Raw genomic sequence first — 12030 nt, 5'->3', positions numbered from 1 at the left:
TCTCAGCATCCCTAATCAGCAGCAAGTAGTCTAAAGATAACATCTCTCCTTTCTGATCCATGTCTTTATTTAAGGATATTTTTCCTTTCCTTTCTATCCTTTTTTTCACTCTCTCTTATCTAGTATTAGGGTATGAAAAAGGTGGAAGAAAGATGAACTCATAAAGTAGCTACATACAAATTAGCTAAACAAAGGCTACACAAGTCGATCACTTACTTGGTTAAAGTTACTTCAAGAATTTTTTTCAAGGTTATTGGAACATAATATTAAATGCAAGGATACAATAACTTACCTCTACACTAATAGTTCCCAATCTCAATTAACAATTACAATTCTGCTATGTCCCTGTATTATAATTACATTCTATCAAAATAGTTAAGGTGATATTTTCTTGTACTGTTTATAGTAATAATATCATTTACCAAAGATAGTGGATACTCCACATTGTTGTAAGCAGAAGTAACTGAAATTAAGAAAAACAAAATAGAGATAAACTTGTTTTCTGTATTTCTTTAATCTCTCTAATAATAAAAATGAATTTAATCACCATTAAATAACCTTTATACTTTACCTAAAGTATAACTGTAAAACATGTACCTGAATGTACTATAAAAATTCTGATCAAACTGTGTTTTTCAGTACATTGTCTTCATCGCATCAGTTCCTGGAGAAAATATCTGTTATTATAGACTAAGCACTGTTATTCTTTTATGTAGCACCAGCCTTGCTTTTATCTCTAGAACTCTTTGTGTTGGCTACTTGGAAGCTTGGATCTAAATGTTCTGCATTTTTCTACCCAGTATAATGAAATTAATAGAATACAATTTAATCTTCTGATTTCTCTTAAACTATATTCTAATGATATTTATCTCCAGAAATGATGTGAAAGATCATTTAGATTATAGTGAGGTCATGCCCCTGTATCCTTGATTCCTAACTTTAACTTGTGATCCATTCTCTCTCACACATGATTTGTGTTGTCCACATACTCCCTTCTCCCTGTGATCCCTTTGGCATTTCTCCTGCTTACAAGCAATGAAGTTATTCTTTCCATGTCCTCACACTCCCTTAATAATATGCAAACCTTATTAAAGGCCCAAAGCAATGTCGTGTCCTGATTTTGCATTTTTTATATTCGGAACAACGAACAAACATAAGCTTTTTCTTTCAAGTACTTCATCATTTCATTAGGAATGTCATAAAAACCATTATATAACAATCATGTTTGTAAATATTCTTAAACAATGCAAACTAATAAGATACAATATATGATTAAACTGATAGCAAAATGCTTCAAAAATAAGGAACATATATAAATTGTATAGTCTTCTTTTTGTAATTTTTATTTGTTACAAGTTGTATTTTAAATAATAACTTTGTTTTCTATAGTTTTAAAAATAATTGGGCTTGAATGAAGGAGTTGATTTTGAGAATATCTGCCAGCCACAGTGTAAGGTCATCAGGGAATAAATAAAATGCTTAGGGTTTATTATTTTTGTTTGTTACTTATCTTAATTTTGTTTAATATTCCTCATAAAGCCTTCACCATATTTGTATCTGAAATATGGAAGGGAGGGTTTATCTGTGCTTCAGGCCAAAAATGGGAAGGAAACTATTTTGATGCTTATTGTTAACAAAAATAACAAGAACTGAGATATAGATGAAGGTTTAAATGAAGACATGGACAACGGCACTGTGTATTTGAAGCTTTGGTTTAGGCCTCACCCAGAGTGACCTACTATCTCACTTGAACTAATGCTCCAGACTTCCATTCTAGTTTACTCCTCTACTAAGAGGTTTTTATATGGTTTCCAAGTTACTTAGGGTAATGTGTCCAATTCACTACACATTACAAGGCCGAACATTATCTGAACATTATGATGTAGTTTAGGAATCATCACACCTGTGACCCCTTGGAAAGGGAACATTAAGGCTCTTACATGGATGTATTTCTGTTATACTCAAATGCTCATTCAATTGTTTATTCTTTTTTTCTATAACCTATATGGCCCATAAAATAATAAAATTCGCCTATTTTCTCTTTTTTAATCTTTAATATTGAGAAATATTCTCAGCAATTAAGCACTTTAAACCTACTTTATCTGTTGAAGACTATATATAAAATCAGCATCAACTTTCTGGTTTTTCTGTGCCTAGAATGCCCCATTTCTAGATTGCATGCTGTTTTCATTCTCAATGCAGACCAAGAAAAAAATCTGTTGCTCTTCTTCTCTATTGCCCACAACCTCTTCAAAACTGTTTGATCTTCCAATTTGATTTATCTCTCTTGCTTCACTCCCTTTATACTCTCTAGTCTTTAATTTTAAAATGGAAAATTAGCATTCTGTTTCCCCCTATTTAAAAATTATCTTTTATTATTTGAGATATTATGCAATTACATCATCCTCATTACAATTACACCCACAAAACCCTCTCATATATTTCTTTTTGCTTTTCAAATTCATGACCTTTGTATTATTTGTTATATACATATATTTATACAAACACACATTTTGAAATATTTATACAACTTTAAGTGTGTACAATGTTACATTGTGATATTAGATAACCACTCTCTATTCTCCTCCCTGCAGAATTATGTTTTACAAAATCATTTCTATTCAAACAAGATATCTCTACTGAAGCAAGCAATTTGTCTTTCATCTGTAGATGTGCACTTGCATACAGGTTAAATGAGTAATGGTACAGGTGAGTGCATCCTGGTGCTTTAGATTAGCATTGTAACCAATATCCACTTTTTTGAGAAATAATTCACAATGATTTTTATTGATCTGTTTCTAAGAAGAATGTTCATAGCTTAATTGCTTAAAATATATTTTTCTTCTTCATTATATTTCTTTTAAAAATATACATTTATATTATTACACATAAGCAAAATAAACTCTATACAGCTGAAAGAACCATGTAACAATCAGGAATTATATAATTGTTACATTCATAGTGATTTGGCTATTTGTATTTGGCAAACTTGAAGAAAACATCTAAAATTCTGAATGAAAGTAAATATCTATCATATCTCATCTCTATCAACTTAAAACATCTATTTAGCCTAAAAACATCTTAACCCCTAAATAACTAAGCTTAATTGCAAGACTAGATTATTTGGTCTTCAACCCCATCAAAGACTTGAGAAGGAATAAAACTCAATTATCTGAGTGAACTGGAAGTACAGGTTAGCAACTTACAAAAAGAAAAAGATGACAGAGACAGTTTGCTGCCTGAACAGTCACCCAAAACTCTTTATAACATTGGAGCATCTTCTTCAGCCTTCTGACCCTATACTTCTGACAGACTTTGTTGAGTCTTTGCAGAATTTGGCTATTGATTCTGACTGCATCCAAGCTTTCCCATTTTTAGGCAGAATTCTGTCTGTGGCAGAAACAAGGTTTTTTTGTCCAGTGGGTAGTTTGCTGTATTTGAAGCCATATCATAAGGAAGTTCTTTGGGAGTTCATTGGGAGTTGAATATAAATTTTTACTGGTCTTATACAGGGAAAAAATGAGGTTAGGCTATGGGATGTTTCTCTTTTCCTTTATCTTTCTTTTATAGGTATGGGGATAGGGGTTGAAAAGAAAGAATGGGGTATAGAAATATATAGGGTTGATAGAACATGAAGTAGATTTTGGATTCTACTCCTCAATTAAGGCCTTAATTGTTACTCACAAATAAGTTTATTTTTAATTGATTGGTATTGAATGTTGTATACTGACGCAAAATAAGTTTAGTTTGATACATTGGTACAGAATTCAAATTTTAAAATATTCTTCACCTACATTATATATATTTCTACTCTAATTTGAGGTATTTTACCCATACAACTCAATTACAATACAAGGTTTATCTTCCAATACCTTGAAAGTGATATTGCAAGCTGTTTAGGATAATTAAGTAATAGAAGCTAATATTTAGTAGATTAGATTATGATTATATCAATTACTAGTCTATTTTTATCACAAATATATATATATATATTCCTAGGTTTAACAGATAGGTATGATTCTATAGATAGATAAGGTAAAATAGTTATATAAGGTTTTCAAAAGCCTCAGAGACCTACAAAATATGGCATTTAAAACTGTTTTTGTTCTTTTAAAGAGTACTTGGCAAGAATATTTAACTCCTGAAAACATTCAGCCTATCTCAAAGAAAATAATGAGCATAAAATATCTTTATTTCTACAAATTCTGTGCAATAAATTTAGTTTGCTCCAAAACCAAAGCTTATGAGAAAATTGCCTTTCTTTTACAGAGTATCATGATTTGCCACACTTTGCTGTAATTTAAATTGTTGTTATTTTTGTTGGTTTTACTTTTATGAAATAATAACATAAAATCATGCTGGAAAATTTCAAATGTCTTTGAAACATAAATGGCATGACAATTTATACTTTAAATGACAGTAATCAAATAAGATTCAGGAAGCCAAAATAATCCAAAACTCTACAATGCTGTCCAAATTACCATTTCTCAAGGTCTTGTCACCTATAAGCCAAACAATTCTATTCTAGCTTTTCAGGTTTTAAAATTATTTGACAAAGATGAATATAAGTAATTATGTCTTACTTCTCTGTATATTGATACACAGAATCTTTTTTGCCTGCACTGAAAGAATTTTCTTTGTAGAATATTTCTTTGGAAGAGTTATAACAAAAAACAAACACACAAATAAATTTTATATGAATCTTCATATTTCTCGCACATATCCGTATGAGCAAGCAAAATGGCACACTGGACAAGGATTCTTGGCACCAAGTACAAATAAATCAGTTTGAGTTTAATGACTTATACCGTAGAAGTAAAGAACTGACTCTCACAAGTTGCCTTCTGACTTTGACATATTTATCAAAATACAAAATAAATAAATTAAATTTAATATCTATTTATTGGATCATCTTGTAATTCATTTAATATTCTGATGTATGTATTATTTCTACATAATTCAACTTCATATCATATTTATTGTTATCTCACTTTACCTATAATTATGTTCTAACTCAGTTTTCCCTGCCAGTGATCAGCATAAATATCAATTAATATTCGATGATAAGGGTCAAATAATACTGTTTCAGAATATAACTCAATTGTTATCCCATCACCTGTATCCTCCTGTTCTTCCCTCCCTCCCACTTTCATCCTATTTCCCTACACTATGTCTATGACCAAGGGGAACTTCTACCAAGATGAGACTTGATAGCCTATGGTATTTTATTTTTTAAGATTTATTTACTTGTTGCTTCTCTCTCTCTCTCTCTCTCTCTCTCTCTCTCTCTCTCTCTCTCTCTCTCTCTCTCTCTCTCTCTGTGCCTGTAAGCTAACAGGTGAAAAGAATCATGAGATTTATTCAAAGGTAGAATTCCAAATCCAGGCAGATGGGCTTCAGAACACCTGCTGACCTCACTCCCACCTCTGTAGAAAATCCTCTCTCTCCAGCAACTTCACTAATTTAGCTGTCGCTCTCAGGAGAATAAAACTGTACAATTTTCATTGATGTTCATCCTTTGAAGACATATTCTAAATATATTTTCTCTGGTCCCTTTTCTATACATTCTTATACTTTTTCTGCCTCTTGTGCTTAGTCTTTGATTGCTTCTAAACTACATTTTGTTTTATCCAATAGAACTGATTTTTTTGTTGTTGTTTCTGTTTAATTTTGTCTTAAGGAGAAGGAACCTTTATTTTAAGTTCTTCATTACTATATTTATAGTTCAATATATTTACTCCACAACCCCAAGTTAATTATTTGTCCACACACCCAGTATGTATGCACACTTATATTTCCATAAAGGAAGTAAGAAAATGTTGGGTCCTCTATTATCCATGTTCTATTTATTAAATTAAGTCTGCACTTTTATCCTCCCATACAGATAAGAATATAATGGTGTATCATTTATGTTTTTAACTGAATGTATTAATTTACAATGTATAATTTGTCTAGTATTTATTCTTTCATTGATTTCTCAGGTTCCTTTGATGGTCTTTTTCAAAGTAATTGGACAGTCTATCGCAGAGCTATATCTACAGAAGATTATAATTCCCACATGAATTATAGTGTTTAATTGATGGAGAGATTGTATTATTATTTGCAGAGAGCTCACCTGAATTACTAAAATGGTTAGTCAATATGCCTGAGTAAAGGAAAGAAATTTGTAGATTTGTATACACAAATTTTAAAAATAATGATGCTGAGTATTTTCAATGCACTTAAAAATCTACCTTTAAATACTTTTTTTGATCTGAAAAAAAAATTTGACTGGTTTGAGATTCTAAGTAACATTTAATGTTTTATTTTATTTTTATTTCTATCATCTTTTACAGAGAAAGAACATAAAGAATAAAGCTGTAAAGATTATAGAAAACCATAAAGCATATTGTGCTAGCTATAGTTTCTACATACTGTGTAAACATTTGCAAACTTCAGATTATATTAATGTAGGAGTTGTTTTACAAAAAAGAAATATCACTATATCGAAGTGATTTACATCTATATGATGGTAATTAAATTGAATATATTTGTGATTATCTGATATAGCTATGAAGACATTGAGATGTTGGTAACTAATAAGATTGACAAGTGAAACATGATCTGTAAATCATTGGCGTTTAGGAAAGAACAATCCAAAGGATCTCAACAAGGAACCTATCACAGAGGCCTTGCAGAAGTCCCAAGCTGACCCTTTGACTTTCAGGGCTTCTTGTTGTACAGAAAATGCAGCTTAAGCAAACATCTTTTACAAAAAAGGAATTTACTTCTCTTTAGTCAATAGAAATTTTAGGTGAGCACAGCTTAAAGCTGATCCTTCTATGAAGAAAGACCCCTACAGTGTTGAGCATCTATAGTCTCCTTTTTCTCACCTAAAACTTTTGTGCAGAGTGATCAATGGCAGTTGTTAGCCACTGTGATACAGAGGCTTTATATTTGCTCAAACTGTATATCTGCAATAAAACTTGAGAATTATGGGTATAAGAAGACTCTACACATGATGATCAGCAATCTTACAGTATTTAGGAAGTCTATTAAATTGCCACAAAATGTCTTATTTGCAGCTTTTTTTGGCACTGAATTTGCAATTTAGCACTCTGCAAATGCTTCCATTTGGTCATCAGCTAAGCTAAAGCACACATAATTTGTACAGATTCCAAGGATGATAATTAAGGTTATTACAGTGATAACCCCCAGCATATTTGCAGACTTCCTGGGCAGCAATAATAACTAGCTCATCATCTTTTAATTAACATGGTAGACGTTTTGTTACCTAAAAATAAAATTGAGTCTGAATTTATTGTCAGTGCAATGGTATGTACACTCTATTAAAAATTTTAGTGTAGGATCCATTCACCGTTAGAGTATTCACTCATCTTAAATAATGCAAGTTCTCAAAGTAAAATTTAAATAATATCATAATGCATACATTACCATTTGCACCAACAAATTTTTTTCAAGTTCATCCATGCCAATGTTCTATGAGACTTTATAAATGGAAAAAAATGTTTACAGTAAACTTTTTGTCAATTTTTCCATTTGGGTTCATAAAATGATCTCATAATCAACTTAAAGCTCTAAAGGAATAATTTAATTTTTAAATTTAGGTTTAATTTCTCAAAACTGCAATTCCTTTCTTGACATATATTTGCTTATTATAAACAGTAACATGATTTCTTTGTAAATAAGTAAGTGTCTAAAGATGTGTGAGTTTATTTTGGGGTCTTTGATTCAATTCCATTGGTCAACCAGCCTCTATCTATGCCACTACCGTACCAACTTTATTACTCTTGCTCTATATAGTAAAGCTTAAGATGAGGGATGGAAAATCCTCCAGATGAATATTTATTGTCGGGATTGTTTTAGGTATCCTGGATTTTTATTTTCTCATATAAAGTTGAGAATTTGTCAGTGAAGGTCTTTAAGAATTATGTAGGTATTTTGATAGAGATTGCATTGAATCTGTAGATTGCTTTTTGTAAGAGGGCTATTTTTTACAATGTTGATCCTTCAAATCCATGAGCATGTAAAATCATTCCATCTTCTGATATCTTCTTTAATTTCTTCCTCAGAGACCTGATTTTTTTCATACAATCCTATTCCTATTTCTATGTAACACAAGCAAAATATTTTGTCTCTTTTTCACATTTAGAATAATTGTATAAAAGTCCTTGCCACCTGGATACTTCCTAAGCACTTTCTTTATATACTTGTAATGGGTTCACTGTTCACGTCTTATATTTAAGCTTTAATCCATTATTATTGATTTTTGCTATTGGAGGCAGATTGAGATCTGGATGAATTCCTCTGCCTATGGATATCAAAGGTGTTCAGAACTGACTCTAGTGTATGTTCTTGGTACATATGTTTGATATTTGTTCCTGAAGGTTGCATTTCTAGAAGTTCTTCTAAGGTTTGGGTCTATGCTTCAATTTTTACACCAATAAGCCTCCTAGATAACTACATCTTTTTGATACATTGTGAAAATCCTTTATGATGATACTGAATTCTTATTTCCACTCGAGAAGAGCTTGAATACTCAGAACTTTATATGGACCAATAGTTGTCATATTTTAGGGTTTCTACTGCTATTTTGAAACATCATGGCTAAAATCAACTTTGGAAAAGGATTATTTTCCTTCAACTTTTATCCCACAACCATCTTTCAAGACAGTCTCGCGGGAACTCAAACAAGGCAGAAACATGGAGGCACTAGCTGGTACAGAGGCCGTGGAAGAATGGTCTTTACTTGTTTCCTCATTTTGCCTTCTTTTTTCCCCCCTTTGGAGTAGTTAATTTCAAGCACAATATTTGAAAATTCACATACAAATTGTAAAAAAAAATCTTTGTTGTGATCATTTCACACCTATGCCATAGTATAAATTGATTTTGTGATCATGACACGTATAGACAGAGCCAAAATTCAAGAATTACACCAAAATTCCTATGAATGTAACATACTCTTATATTAATCAAGCTTCTCCAGAGTCATACAACATGTCACATATTGAATGATTATATATATATATATATATATGTATATATATATATATATATATATATATATATCCACAATGTACATATTTAGCGAATGTATGTACATATATGTATATAAATGGAATTTCACAAAGTCCTTACAGGCTGCAGTCTATCTAATTCAACAATGCCTAGTTGCAAATGGAAAATCCAGCAATTTTCATAATATGTTTTACATAACCATTTATATTATTACACATATATACAATAAGCTACCTACAGAAAAATGAACCATGAAACAATGAGAAATTATATAAATGTTAAATTGATAGTGTTTTAGCTATTTGTATTTAGCAGTCTTGTGGGTTTTTTGTTTGTTTGTTTGTTTGTTTTGAGACAAAGTTTCTCTGTATAGTTTTGGCCATCCTGGACTCACTTTGTAGACCAGGCTGGCCTCAAACTCACAGTGATCTGCCTGCCTCTGCCTCCCGGAGTGCTAGGATTAAAGGCGTGCGCCACCACGCCCGGCTATATTTAGCAGTCTTAAAAAAATTTTTTTCCTACCTTGGTACGTCTAAAATTCTGAATGTAAATTAATATCTATCATATCTCATCATTATAGCAAGCCAGACGACCAGCACAGGGGTGGTGCTAGTCTCAATGGGTAGGACCATTCTACCTCAATCACTAATTAGAATAATGCCTTACATCTGATGGTTGGTTTTTATCAATTGAGTCATCACTCAGATGATTCTAGCTTGTGTTATGTTGACATAAAATCAGCCACCACAAGGGTTTTAAGATTGATTTTATATTTCTTTGAAAAATGTTATTGGTACTTTTATAGGGATTATCTAATACTTGTACATTATTTGAGACAAGTGTGGACCTTTTAACAATGTCAGTTCACTTGTTAAACAATTTTCTTTTTTTGGTTTTCAATGAATTTTCTTGGTGTTTTGTAGTTTTTCCTGTTGAGATCTCTTTCTACTTGGTTAAAGTTTTTTTTTTATTTCCACTTTTAATACATGACATTTCTTTCTTGATATTCATTTCTGATATTTTTAAACTTATATATGCAAATGATATCAGGTTTGGACATTGAGTTATACACTAAAATTTTGTGAATGCAGTTATTTTTTTCTGAGTTATTGTAATGTTTTCTATATATGAAATATAATGTGCAAAGAAAACATAACCTCCCTTTATCTCATGTGGACACCTTTAATATTTCCCCTTGACTTATTGATTTTTACTAGGCTTTCAATGCTCTGTATAATTCAAGTAGTAAAAATAAATATTTTCATCATTTTAAAATGTTAAGAGTCTTTCTGCCATTCTTTAAAATATTAGCTGTGTGTATCTGCTGTCTTACTTTAAATATGCTTGATATTTTTGAGCTATGTTGTCTCCAACCCACGATGGCCATAAGCAATTTCCATAAGGAAGAACTTATTTGGATTTAAGGTTCCAAAATGATAAGAGGGTGAGAGTATATACCATCGCAAACAGGCACAGCAAAAGGTGAGCATGTCCACTGAAGCAGGAAGTTGTGAATGTAGGCACACTTATAAAATCTATTTTGGTTTTGGTTTCTTATATCTCATTCTCCCTTCTCCACCCCAATCCCTTCCAACATCCCAAAATGAGGCAATAGTGAAAGAAGGTTAGCGGAAAGAAGAGGCATAGTTTTCTTCGGCTGCTTCCTGCAGTTTAGGGTCTTCGGGCCCTTTGGGGCACTACCAATCTCCATTGTCAGGATATTCAGCCAAAAGAAGCGTATGTATCAGCTCCCTCCTCTTCCTCTTCCTACCATCTCCTCCAAACACTCTTCTCGCAGCCTTCCTTCGTCCTCTATATGGACTCTCAATTTTCCAAAGACCACGCCTCGGTGTTAGGCAGATTCCTGTTGAACAAGATCATGTGACTTCCCACAAAGCTGTATCAGCTGTGAACAAACTGGAGCAGCCCCCATATCCTACACCTGGGATTAAAACAAAAGCATGTAGCCGGGCGTGGTGGCGCACGCCTTTAATCCCAGCACTCGGGAGGCAGAGGCAGGCGGATCGCTGCGAGTTTGAGGCCAGCCTGGTCTACAAAGTGAGTCCAGGATGGCCAAGGCTACACAGAGAAACCTTGTCTCGAAAACAAAACAAAACAAAACAAAACCAAAAAAAAGCATGTTACATAACATTAACCAAAACTTCCTCTACATGAGAGTTCACATCCTCCATCGCAAGCAAGAAGCATAGAGAATGAAGTAGAATTAGGTCACACACTTTACTCTCAAATAACTCCTCCACGGTACACATTCCTTCCAACAAGACCAAACTCCTATAACTCCTCAACTGGGAACCAAGGGTCCCAAGACCTGAGTCTATGAAGCGGAGACTTATGCAAGCCCCTACAATTACAATGGCAAAGGGGATTTCAATAAGTTAAAAATAATTATTGTCCAGAAATTAAATCAACAACACAGTGGTTGAAAATCAACCCAGAGAATGGAAGAAAAATTTTGTAAAACTATGTATATTTTTATTTATACTCATCTTGAACGCATTTATATAATGTGCATTAATCTTTGATACTTTTCATTTTTCTCTAACATATTTTGCTTTATCACATAAATTTTTTTCTCTCAGTTTCCACTTTTTGTCATGTTATTTTTTTAATACACACTAAATCAATTTAGTCCTATATGCAGTTGAATAAATGTGGCCCATCTACTGGAGCATGGGTAGCTTCCCAGGGTCCCTCTCTCCATAGCCACAGTAGCTGAAAGCTCCTCAGTGAGGGGTGTGACTTCCTGAACCTTGACTATCACCCATGCTGTTATTTGGGTTAGCTTAACATTGTCTATATAACTTGCATACAATCATAGTTGCTTTGCATGCATATAGGGAAAAATTCTGTCCTACATTTTTGTGGTAAGATTAGTAATTTGGCTCTCTCAATCAACTACAGCTACCAAGAATGCCATTGTCACATGGAGAAGAGAGGAAATAATCTTGTGCCACTTGTAAACTGCACTTCAGCTCCCTGATTGTGAAATGA

Source organism: Acomys russatus, chromosome 15, assembly GCF_903995435.1.
Source record: "Acomys russatus chromosome 15, mAcoRus1.1, whole genome shotgun sequence".
Lineage (NCBI taxonomy): Eukaryota > Metazoa > Chordata > Mammalia > Rodentia > Muridae > Acomys > Acomys russatus.
Note: the sequence above shows the minus strand (reverse complement) of the source record.